The 12579-nt window shown below is 33.7% G+C and overlaps 1 long non-coding RNA gene across 5 annotated transcripts in view; it reads right to left on the bottom strand.

Annotated features, from left to right (window-relative positions):
* Positions 1–1287: 1287 nt before the first annotated feature.
* Positions 1288–12579, bottom strand: part of LOC112645897 (uncharacterized) — a 120255-nt gene continuing 108963 nt past the window's right edge. For all 5 annotated transcript variants that reach the window (XR_007408206.1, XR_007408208.1, XR_007408205.1 and 2 more), the window contains 2 exons: positions 9612–9681; positions 1288–1720 (listed from right to left, as the gene is read on the bottom strand). This is a non-coding gene — a long non-coding RNA (uncharacterized LOC112645897). The remainder of the gene's footprint in view (positions 1721–9611; positions 9682–12579) is intronic.

The raw sequence follows: 12579 nt of genomic DNA, 5'->3' as shown, positions 1-12579 counted from the left end.
TGAAGTCTACTTAGTCATTGCCTTTTGTAACCGCTATTCAAAGACTTAGATTACATCATTATCAAACAGAAAAGCTAACTAAATACTAGAGGGAAGTTAGATATTACCAACTTGGGGGTTGAGAGAAAATATGTTTCTCTACAATTAAGTTCTCTGAGAAAATTTTACTATTTGGGATTGGAACTAAAAGATGAGCCTTAGAGATTATTTCTGACTAATTAGCTAGTAGAAATTCCAAAAAAAAAATTATACCCCAGAGGTATACGTTAACATTTTCACAAGGGCATAAAACTCTAGGACCCTATAGACATCCCTGGGTTGTAAAGCTGGAGACTCTGGTTTTATGTCCCCATTGAAGAAATGATTTTTAAAAATATCTTGAGTAATCTCTACACCAATGTGAGGCTCAAACTTACAATGCTGAGATCAAGAGTAGCATGCTCTACCAACTGAACCAGCCAGGTGCCCCCCCACCCCAATCCACTGATGAAATTTATGTACATTACAAAGCATGAAGACCCAAGACCCTTCTCATTATATTTCTAAGGAGACTCTCTGAATAGGAAGGGGACACATAAATGGTCTCTTAATTCTAATAAAGGCTCAGATTCATTTTTGGATTATTCCTTATCTACAATCTGAACTGGTTTATTAGGATGATATCTGGTTCTCATCATATCACATGAGAAGGGGGAAACTACAGCACAGGAGAACTAGGGAACTAGGGAGAACTAGGGTGCATTATTTGCCATGAATAAATAATACTGAGTTCTGTTTCAGAAACACTGGCATTTAGGAAAATACTAAGAACTACAGAGATTAAAAAAACAACCTCAAGTATCTGATTACAAATAGATTTTATATTGGTCTTCAATTTGAAGCTTATTTTTCTGATAGCTAAAGTAAAATTAAGTTTTCCTAGTTAACAAAAAGAAAAAAAAATCTTACAGAGAAAAATCATCTGCAGACATATTTTTTTTCCTTTGAATTAACCAGGTTTGTATTTCTTTTCAATGAAAAGAATAATTTATCATGCAAACCCTTTTATAAGAAACATTGGATAATATTAAATGAAGGTCTTTAAAGTTTTAAAATAGGCAGAGAAACAATGATACATGGACATTTATTTTTTTAATAATAAATTTATTTCTTATTGGTGTTCAATTTGCCAACATACAGAATAACACCCAGTGCTCATCCCATCAAGTGCCCCCCTCAGTGCCCATCACCCATTCACCCCCACCCCCTGCCCTCCTCCCTTCCACCACCCCTAGTTCATTTCCCAGAGTTAGGATACATGGACATTTAAATATGTGGAACATTTTAATAGAGCACTGATATTTTATACATTTTGACTGAATTGTAGGAAAATAAATTAGAAAACCTCAAAATAACAATATTTTTAGCATTCATTCCTAAATGAAAGATTCTGTAAGATTTCTTAAAGATAAATTATCAGATATTCATGATGGAATTATTGATACATCTGCATGATAAGTACCATCTGAAAAAGTAACCTGATTTACATTTCTCATCTACTAGAAGTGAAGAAGAAAATGAATATATATGAATATGTATCTGCAAAGGTTATAAGACAGACCACAAGATCACCAACACTTCTGATACCAGTTGCAGATTCAGTGGCTGCCAAGATCACTCTTCGCTTTATTCATTTGCTGGAAGCATTCACAGAACTCATGGAAAACAGTCAGACTCGCACCTACAATGGGATACAGTGAAAGGATACATTCAAATCAGTCAAGGGAAGAGACCCATTGGCAAAGTCTAAAAGGTTGCAAGCATGGAGTTTCCAATTGTCCTCTTCTGCCAGCAACCTTGTGTGACATTATGTGTGCAGTTTTGGCAACCAGGGAAGCTCACTCAAGACTCATGATGTCTAGAGTCTTTAGCCAGGCTCCATCACATAGATATGACTAACTGCCCACATTGCTAACCTCTTTTTCCAGGCCCTCCAGCAGTCCAGCTGATGCCATAAGACCCAAAACTCTTTTCTTTTTTAAATTTTTTTTATTATTATTTATGATAGTCACAGAGAGAGAGAGAGAGAGAGAGAGAGAGAGAGAGGCAGAGACAGAGGCAGAGGGAGAAGCAGGCTCCATGCACCGGGAGCCCGACGTGGGATTCGATCCGTGGTCTCCAGGATCACGCCCTGGGCCAAAGGCAGGCGCCAAACCGCTGCGCCACCCAGGGATCCCAAGACCCAAAACTCTTACCAAAAATCACAATGTTAGACAACCTAGAGTGTCCAAGACCCTCAAGTAAACACTCTTATCAGACAGGACATTCCCAAGACATTAGTGATTACCTCACAGGAGCTGTGAGCAAAAGCCAGACATCCTCTTGGGTAGGTCCAAATTCTTTACTACATAGTATGTATGCATGATGTTTTAAATATAAAATTATTGTAAAACTTCAAGTTTCTCAAAGATCTGGGGCATATAGTATGCAGACTCTATCGTTGATTGCCAATAAATTTAGGGCCCATGTACCAATAGCCTGCTTTAATAACTGAAAAGATTTACACTTTTCTGTGAAGTTGAGGACATGTGTTTCAATATAACTCAACTGATGGAACTTAGAACCTGGACAATCTTTATCAGCCTAACTTAGTTGTCTATTTTGGTAAATGCTTGTCCAGAAACTAAGTCCACAAACCAATAAATAACTTTAAAATTTGCTTCAGCAAATTCTTTAAAACAACTTATCTAGGCAAATAGTTTACTCATCTGAGCAACAGTTGCCCTGTTGGGCAATAAATTATGCACAAAACAAAACTGCTGGCTTTTCAAAAAATAGATTGCTCACTAAGACTCCTTTCTTCCTATTTTCACTAATGCTAAACTTATAAACTAAATTATTTGTATTAAAATGATTTAAAATAAAAAAGGACAATTCCAAACATCCAATGGTCTGCATTTTAACTGGGATGAGAAAGCTTCTAAATCTATTCAGATTGCAAAATAGTTGTGCCACCAAGACAAAGAAAAAGTATGTGAACTTAATTCTTTTTCACATTCCCCAAACAATAAATTGACCCTAATGTTTTTTTCCAACATATCCCTTTCCATATCCTATACACTTTCATTGCTCTCTGCCTCTACCTTCCTATCTGATCTAATTTACCTACCATACTGACCATCCAGAAAGAAACTTCCAATGCTTATTTGCCTGTTAAAATTGAGCCATAATTAGAATTGAGCAAGCCCCTTACAGCTTATTTTAAGACCTCATGCTGGTAATAGGTGAAAGCTATTGTTAAAATCCTAAAGCCAAAAAGATAAGCAGAAATTTACACAAGAATTTCGAGTAGTTCTAAAAATGAATCTCATGTGCACATAATGGCTGGCAAATGCAAAAAAGGAAGATCCTAAGACTAATTTAAGAGACCCCATTTTGCATAGGGAACTAGAGTGGTTTCAAAAAGCTGAAAATGTTTAATAATATCTTTGAAATCTCTCTCACGAAAATAGATAATATTTTAATACAGTCCTGCAAGCAAAGAGAAGACAATCCTTAGACGACTTTAGGAATAGGGTAACACCCATTATATAAATTCTCAAAGAGATGTGTACCATCTTTGTCTTCATGTTTTGGGCTAGCATTAAGCCAAAAATAGAAAAATTAAACTTCCACAAACCTGTAACAGGAAATTCTCCTACTGCCAGACCTCCAACACTGAAAATTTAGAGTAAAAGTAGAATGAAACTCAGGAAAAACTGCAGCTGATAGCTTTACAAACAAACAAACAAAAAAATAGTGGGTTCCTTCCAGTCATCACATACTGGCAAAGAGAGCCTTTTATAAAAGACACCTACAGGAAGCACAATCAGAAAACAATACCGGGCAAGCAATTATCCCGTGATCACTAAAAAAAAATGAAAAATAAACAGCTGATCAATAAAGGTAATCTGAATGAGAACTGAGTGACTGATTTTCTACTTTATCCTTAAATAATCTTAGAAATATTCATCTAAATATTAAATAACAAGCCTACAAATTTTTGATAGATGAAGTATGGAATATGAACCTCAAACACCGGTCACTATTACTCAAATTGTGCCTGAGTTTGTTTTTAATAACCCACAGATACTTCCCACTCCCCAGTCTAGAATCTTTATACTGGTGTCCTTTTGCAACAAGAGAGTAAATATATTCCTTTTTTTGAAAACTCAACAATGTATTGAGATAGTTATGTCTCTAGAGTTTACTATGACACTGTCCTATTTTTCAAATCATTTAGTCAAGACCCTGAGGACTGTTAGATTTTCCTGCAATTCTAGTATTATCCAAATATGTAAATGACCTCAGGATGTTTTAAATATGACAGGACCTCTAAGATTGATTACAACTACCTACCTTCTTTTTCATCTCAGAATGCATATTAAGGGACACCTGGATGGCTCAGCAGTTAAGCGTCTACCTTTGGCTCAGGGCATGATCCCAGTTTGAGGATCGAGTCCCATATTGGGCTCCCTGCATGGAGTCTGTTTCTCCCTCTGCTTATTTCTGTCTTTCTCTCTGTGTCTCTCATGAATAAATAAGTAAAATCTTAAAAAAAGAAAGAATATTAAACTTCCAATTCATGTTTTAATATTATAGAAATAAATTCCCTAGGATATGATTTATGCTTAGGAGGTAAATTCTTACATCTCTTTATTCCTCAAACATATTCACCCAACTTCCCTTTTACTACCAAAAGAAGAGAGAACTCACAAATGTCCTAGCATATTTTTGATAACTGTCCATATCTCAAGTACATTTATTAAAATTGCCTTCCCTAGAAAATATTGTGTTCGAGGGGCCATAGTCTATGACATAAACAGGAAAATGTCAGGCATTATACAACACAAGAAATTTGAACTCACCCCTAGGATAGGTCTCGTTAGCAGAGACAAACCTAGTTGAGATTGCAGAACTCCTGTCATTCACTGAGCTTGCTAAGTATATGGAAATAATAGAGCTACTATGTTTGCTATTAGCAGCAATGCTTTGGGGTTAGGCCATGAATTTGGATAATATAGAAACCACAAGATTTCTTGATTTCAGAAGAAACTTCATTAAGAATAAAGATATTTTAAGTGCTCTATTGTCTCTATATATAAAGATAAAGCCCTATACACAAAGGAGTAATAGCCAGAGAATGCCTTAGCTGATCTTTATACTAGAACGGCAGCAATCACCAAGACCTAGCCAGATAATACTCCAAAGTGCTCTTTGGAGAGTATCAAAGAATCCATTATGGTTCAGCAATCTTCTCCGAAATCAGAAAAGAAATATTTGGAAAAATACAGTTGTAAATAACATTATAATCTCTGGAACTTTTCGGATGTATTTGATGACACCAGAAGGCATCAAATGGAATCTTGCAAAAAAAAAAAAAAAATTTACAATGAATTACCACCACAGCCAAAACAAATTGCTAGTAGTATGCTCAATCACATTCGGCAATTTGCAAAAATAGCTGAAGACATTCCCGGTATGTCTAATATGTAACCAAGATAATTTTGATAAAAGTGCACAGGCATACCATGGAAAGAGTCCAAACTGCAGGATTCTTTTAAATATCCCCCAGATAGATTTTGTACCGCCACCACCATGAGGAATTTTGAAAAAAAAAAAAAATCCTAATTATAATTTCATTATTCTCAAGATGGATGGCAGTTTCACTTTGCTGGACAGCTATGGCTATGTTGCTAGCAGAAATATAGTTATATTTTTATTATGACAAAAAAGCACATGACTAAGTTTGTCATAATAATTTTTAGTGTTTAGTTCAATAATGTCAAATATATTCCCATTGCTGTGCAATAGATCACTAGAACTTTTTCATTTTGCAACATTTAAACTCTTTACTCATTAGACATAAATTCCCCCAGTGCTTGCAAACACTTTTCTACTCTGCTTCCTTCATTGCTTTACATATTTCATATGAATAGACTCATACAATATTTGTCCTCTGTTACTGGCTCATTTCATTTAACATATAGCCCTTAAGTTTCATCTATGTTGTTGCATGTGACAGGACTTCTTTCTTTCTTAAGTCTGCATAATTCATTTTATGTATCTATTTTCTTTACCTATTCATCTGTTGATGGATATTTGTGTATTTTCCAGCTGTGGTAAACACAAGTATGCAAATAGCTGTTTGAGATCCTGCTTTGAGTTCTTTTGGGTACTCAGAAGTTGGATTACTGGAGTGTATGGTAATTCTATTTTACACTTTTTAAGGAAACTCCATACTGTTATCCGTATGATTGTAATGTTTTACATCCCCAGTAGTGTACAAGGGTTCCAACTTGTCCTCATCCTTGACATGTTATTTTCTGTTCTTTTGATAGCTGCCATCCTTTGTATGTGATGTAATATCTCATTGTGATTCTGACTTACAAATCCCTAATGATTAGTAATAAGGAGCGTCTTGACATTGCTTATTGGCCATTAGTAAACCTTCTTGGGGAGAACTATTTAAGTATTTTTCCTATTTTTTAAATTGGGTTATGTGTTTTTTGTAGTTGAGTTGTAGAAGTTCTTTGTATATTCCTGACATTAACCCCTTTGGGTAAACCCATTTGTCTGTTTTATTTATTATTTTCTTGTCTATATTGCCAACTGACCCAATAAATAATTGCACAGATTATGAAAAACTGATGCTACAACTTAAAACTTGGTATGCCATTACACTTTATACCACAGCGCAGATCTGGATTGATCATGCCTCCAAACAGTAATGGTCTATCATCCAGCTTCATATATGCTTTAGCATACCTAAAATAAGTATATACCTGTGTCTGAACTCTATCATGTTTCATTTCTCTACTACTGACTTACAGTTGTACTAATACACACTTACTAAAAAGCTATTATATTTTTTGAGTCATCTTTAAGATGTTAATCAATTTGTAATCTTTTTAAATAACTTTGGCTTTGTTAAATTTTTACAGCTTTTTTACTTTTTAAAATTTTCTAAGTTTAACTTTATTTTCTTTATCTTTTTCTGTTTTTGTTTCCCCCCCCCCCCCCAGCTTCTTATCAGGCAACATTAGACCTTTGATTTTCAGCCTTTTAATATTTCAACATTGGCTATAAAACGTTGTATGTACTCTACCTTTATTTTCTAAAACTATTTAATTCTGATAATAATTCTAGGTTAATATGATTTTTTCTTTCAACATTTGCATCATCTTTCCTTTAACTTTTGGCATCATTAGGTTTTGTTGAATAGTGTGCCAAAGACTTCATATTTTTGTAAAGGTGTTGTGTCATTTTTTTTTTTTTCTCATGCCACTTTAAGAATGTTATCCTTATTTCTTGTTTTAGGAAATTTGACTATGGTAATCTATGTATGACTTTTTTTTTTTTTTTGTATTTTTTCTTCAACAGAACAGTCCAAACTCAATGATTCTGTGGTTAAAGTCTTTCTTCACTTCTGCAAGGTCAGTAGGCATTATGTTTTTGAATACTGTTTCTACTTCAATCTCATTCTACTTTCATTCTGGTATTTCATTTAGACTTAGATATTGTTCCTGTATTCCATAGCTTTCTTATATTTAGTCCTGCATTTTCTTTCCTTCATTCTTTTTCTGTTCAACTCTTCAGTGTTTCTCATAATTTCATATTTTGTACTCTTTTATATGAATTCTGCTATTAAATACAATAATTTATTAATTTTAAATGTTTTAAAATTCTAGATTAGATTTTAATTCTTTGTTTAAATTATCTAATTCCTCATATATTTAGTTTATATTTCCATTTATTTTCTTAAAAAAAATAATTATAATTATTTTTATAGCCCAGAATAATAGCAACTATATTTAAATCACCTGGCAGTCCATTTTATTTTTTTCTACCTATTTTTGGGACTTTTTAAATATTTTAACAAGCTTCTATTTAGTTTCTACTTTCTTTTAATTTTTATGATACCCACACAGATATATGAAAGATTTAATGCATAAACTTATTGAACTAGATAGGTTCTGCTTAAATCTCATGTAAATAAATCCGTCATCTCTCTTTTTAAAATTCAGGAAATGCTGATACTTTTTAAAAGAAAATAAATAATTCAAATTGATATGCCTATAACTCAGCTGTTAAGAATTTTGGGTTTTCAAGTATGCATTTTATTTTATTTGGGCATTTCTTTTACCTTTTACCATTTTATTTTTAAATTTCCAAATTTTAAAGTCACAGAAGATGGCAGAATAAAGATCCCGTGCTCACCTTTTCCTATGGACATAACAAGGTAACAGCTACATTTATGCAACTAACTGAAAATGATCTGAAGATTGGCAGATCTTCCAAAGCTAATCAGAGAAGAGGCCACACTAAAAAGGGTAGGAGGGGCAGAGACACAGTTGGGAACCAAATCCTCAGCAAGACTAACCACAAATTGGAAGAATACCACCGAGCACAAAGAAATGAGAGGATAAGACTCCATGCCAGGCATTCAGGCACTAATAATCCACATTAGGAAGATGAGTTCTTATAACATCTGGCCTTGAAAACTAGTAGGATAGGATACCTGGGTGGATCGGTTGGTTAAAGATCTGCCTTCTGCTCAGGTCATGATCCTGGGGTCTCAGGATGAAGTCCTGCATCTGGCTCCCTTCTCAGTGGGGAGTCTGCTCCTCCCCTCCCTTTCTCCTCCCTGCTGCTCATGCTCTCATAAATAGATAGACAGACAGATAAATAAATAAATAAATAAATAAATAAATAAATAAATAAATAATACATAAATAAATAAAATCTTAAAAAAGAAAAAGAAAACTACTGGGGCTTAGCTTCAGAAGTTTATTTATTTATTTATTTATTTATTTATTTATTTATGCTTCAGAAGCTTTTAAAGTTAGAAGGTACTTTCATAATAATCAGGCTTAACCCTGGGGGAACCAGAGAGTGGGAGAAAATGGAGTCCTGGACCTTGAAGGATTAGCTTAACAAACAACACATTGACACACAGCATAAATGCAGCAGTTTGGAAAACACTTGGGGTATATGTGGAGATCCTCTTTTTTTACTATATCAGAAAATGAACTGGAGGGACAGGGATCTTTAGGAGATTTCTCCAGGATCAAAAATGTTGGCAGGTACCATTTCTCTTCCTTCACCAGTCTAGATAGCCAGACATTTGCACACTTGCCTGAGCCAGCACCATTACTCTCCATCACCTGTCTTGCTAACACTATGTGTCCCAACTCTATGTTCCTTTGTGGACCCACCACATTCAATTCATTCACCTTATCAGGTACCACTCCAAAGCAGCTCCTTCCCCAGTATATTCTACAAGTGGCCCAGGCAGGGACCAGTGCCATTTTGAAGTGACTACAGCCCTGTGGCAGGGAGAAGGAGATACCACCACACACAAGTGTGACACATTTGCAGCAGCTAAGCCTTTTAGCCTTTAGCAGGGAGGAAGCCCTGTGGTTTAGGGTGCCCACAACCATGACAAAGAGGCTAATTATGAATACTTGGTCTGACTGCCAGCCTTGACCACCAATGTTTAGGTTGCCCGCAACTATGATCATAGATGCAAAATTTTTAAACAAAATATTAGCAAACTGAATGCAAAAATCCATTTTAAAAAAATCACTCACCATATCAAGGAAGATTTATTCCAGGGATGCAAGGGTGGCTCAATATCTTCAAATCAATCAATATGATACACTACAATAACAAAGGAGAGAAGACAAAAACCATATGATCATTTTGATAGATACAGAAAAAGCATTTGACAAAATACAACATTCACTCATGATAAAAACACCCAGCAAAATACTTTTAGAGTAAACATGCCTCAATATAATAAAGGTCATATATGAAAAGCCCCAGCTAAAATCATACTCAGTGGTGAAAATATGAAAGATTTTCTTCTAATTTCAGGAACAAGACAAGGATGTTCACTCTTACCACTTTCGTTCAACATAGTTCTGGGAGTCCTAACCATGATATTCAGAAAAGAAAAAGAAATAAAAAGACAAAGAAATAAAAAGAAAAAGAAATAAGTCATCTAAACTGGGAAGCAAAGAGAAAGCTGTCACTATCTGCAGATGATATCTAAAGACCATCAAAAAACTAGTAGAACTGATGAATAAATTTAATAAAATTGTAGGGTACAGAATTAAAGCACAGAAATATGTTGCATTTCTATTCACTAATAGCAAAGTAGCAGAAAGAGATATTAAGAAAACAATCCCATTTATATTTGCACAAATATAATGTGTATACACACACACACACACACACACATAAGAATAAAATGCCGAGAAATAAACAACTACATGGTAGAAGACATACCCTGAAAACTATGTAACACTGACAAGAGAAATTGAGGATGACATGAATGCATGAGAGGTACTCCACATTCATGGATTGGAAGAATTAATATTGTTAAAATGTCTGTACTGCTCAAAACAATCTATGGTTTGACAATCCTTATCAAAATACCAACAACATTTTTCACAAAAGTAGAACAAATAATACTGAAATTTCTATGGAACCACAAAAGACCCCAGATAGCCAAAGCAATTTTGAGAAATAACAAATCTAGAGGTATCACAATCCAAGATTTCATAACATACTATAAAATTGTAATAATCAAAACAGCATAGTACTGGCATAGAAAAAGACATATCGAATAATGGAACAGAATAAAGAGCACCCAAAGAAACCCACACTTATATGGTCAATTAATCTTCAACAAAGGAGGTAAAACTATACAAAAGGAAAAGGTCTTCTCAATAAATGATTCTGAGATAATATGCAAAAAAGTAAAACTGGAACAGTTTTTTTACAGCTACACAAAAATAAACAGAAAATGGATTGAAGACCTAAATATAAGACCTAAAACCATAAAACTTACAGAAGAAAACATAAGCAGTAATCTCTTTGACATCAGCCTTACCAACATTTTTCTAGAAATGTCTTCTCAGGGAAAGGAAACAAAAGCAAAAACAAATTATTGAGACTATGCCTAAAAAAATTTTAGCTCAGCAGAAGAAACCAACAAAATGAAAAGTCAACCTACTGAATGTGAGAAGATATTAACAATGATATATCTGATAAGGGGTTAATATTAAAAACATACAAAGAACTTCTACAACTCAACACTAGAAAACAAATAGTCCAATTAAAAATGGACAGAGGACCCAAATAGACATTCTTTCCAAAGATAGACAGAGGGCCAACAGACACATGAAAATATGCTGAATGTTACTAGTCATCAGGGAAATGTAGTGAAAACCAAAATGAGATTATTACCTTACATCTGTCAGAATGATTAGAATCAAGAAACCAAGACATAAGAAGTATTGATGAAGATGTAGAGAAAAAGTAACCCTCATGTACCATTTGTGGGAATTTAAAATGGCAAAACTGTGGAAATCATTTTGAGGAGTTTTCTCAAAAAGTAAAAATAGAAATGCTGAACGATTTAGTAATTCCACTACAAAGAAAACAAAAATACCAATTCAAAAGGACATATGTACCTCTGTTTATTTGCAGCATTATTTACAATAGTGAAGATATAGAAGCAACTCAACAACCATTCATAGATTAATGAATAAAGAATAATTGTGTATACACATACACATACACACAGGAACACAATGAAACATTACTCAGCCATAAAAAATAATGAGATCTTGCCATTGCAGTAGCAATGAATGGACCTAGACGGTATTATAGTAAGTGAAATAAGTCAGAAAGAGAATGACAAAGACCCCATGTCTTCACTTATATATAGAATCTAAAAAACAAAACAAATACACAAAATGTAGACTCTTAAATATACAGAACTGGTAGTTGCCAGAGACTTATTGGGAGGTGGCTGTGAAATAGCTAAAAGGGATTAAGAGGAATAAACTTCAAGTTATGAAATAAATATATCACAGAAATGAAAGGCACAGCATATAAAATTGATAATATTATCATAATGTATGGTGACAGATGGTGCCTACAAATCATGGTGAGAATTGAGAAATGTATAGAATTATTAAATCAATATGTTGCCACCTAAAATAAATATATTATTGTACCTTAATTAAACCTCAATTAAAGAAAATTTCCCAGCTTTCAAAGAAGTTGAAAAAATATACAAAATAATTCTATGTACTCTTTGCCCAGGCTCAACAAGTTATGATATTCTCCTTTACCCCTTAATATTTTGTTTATTTCTTAAGAACCAAATATTTTAGTGATACAGTATTCATGCATAAATAACATGCTAAAACAACAGTGCTATAGTTAACATGTTTAGAAAATTTAACATTCACACAACACCTTTACTTGCATTGTATATTTAAATTCATTACATTTCACAATAATATCCCACAAAGGATTTTGTTTGCTTCTTTTTCTATAAAGGACTCAGGAGAAAAAAATTTCCACTTTTTTTTCTTTTCATTCAGTTAGCTTTCTTTACTTTGGAAGCTTTCCTCGGTCTTTCAATGTCTTTCTTAGCATTAGCTCTACCAGCTATTTTAATTAGGCATTAGTTATTTATTGACTTTCTTTCTCAGTTTGGTTCAGGTTATATATTTTTTGGCTATAATATAAAATGTATTA

The sequence above is a fragment of the Canis lupus genome, chromosome 34 (genome assembly GCF_003254725.2).
Source record: "Canis lupus dingo isolate Sandy chromosome 34, ASM325472v2, whole genome shotgun sequence".
Taxonomy (NCBI): Eukaryota; Metazoa; Chordata; class Mammalia; order Carnivora; family Canidae; genus Canis; species Canis lupus.
The sequence above is the reverse complement of the archived record's forward strand: the minus strand, read 5'-3'. Positions and strand labels throughout refer to the sequence as shown.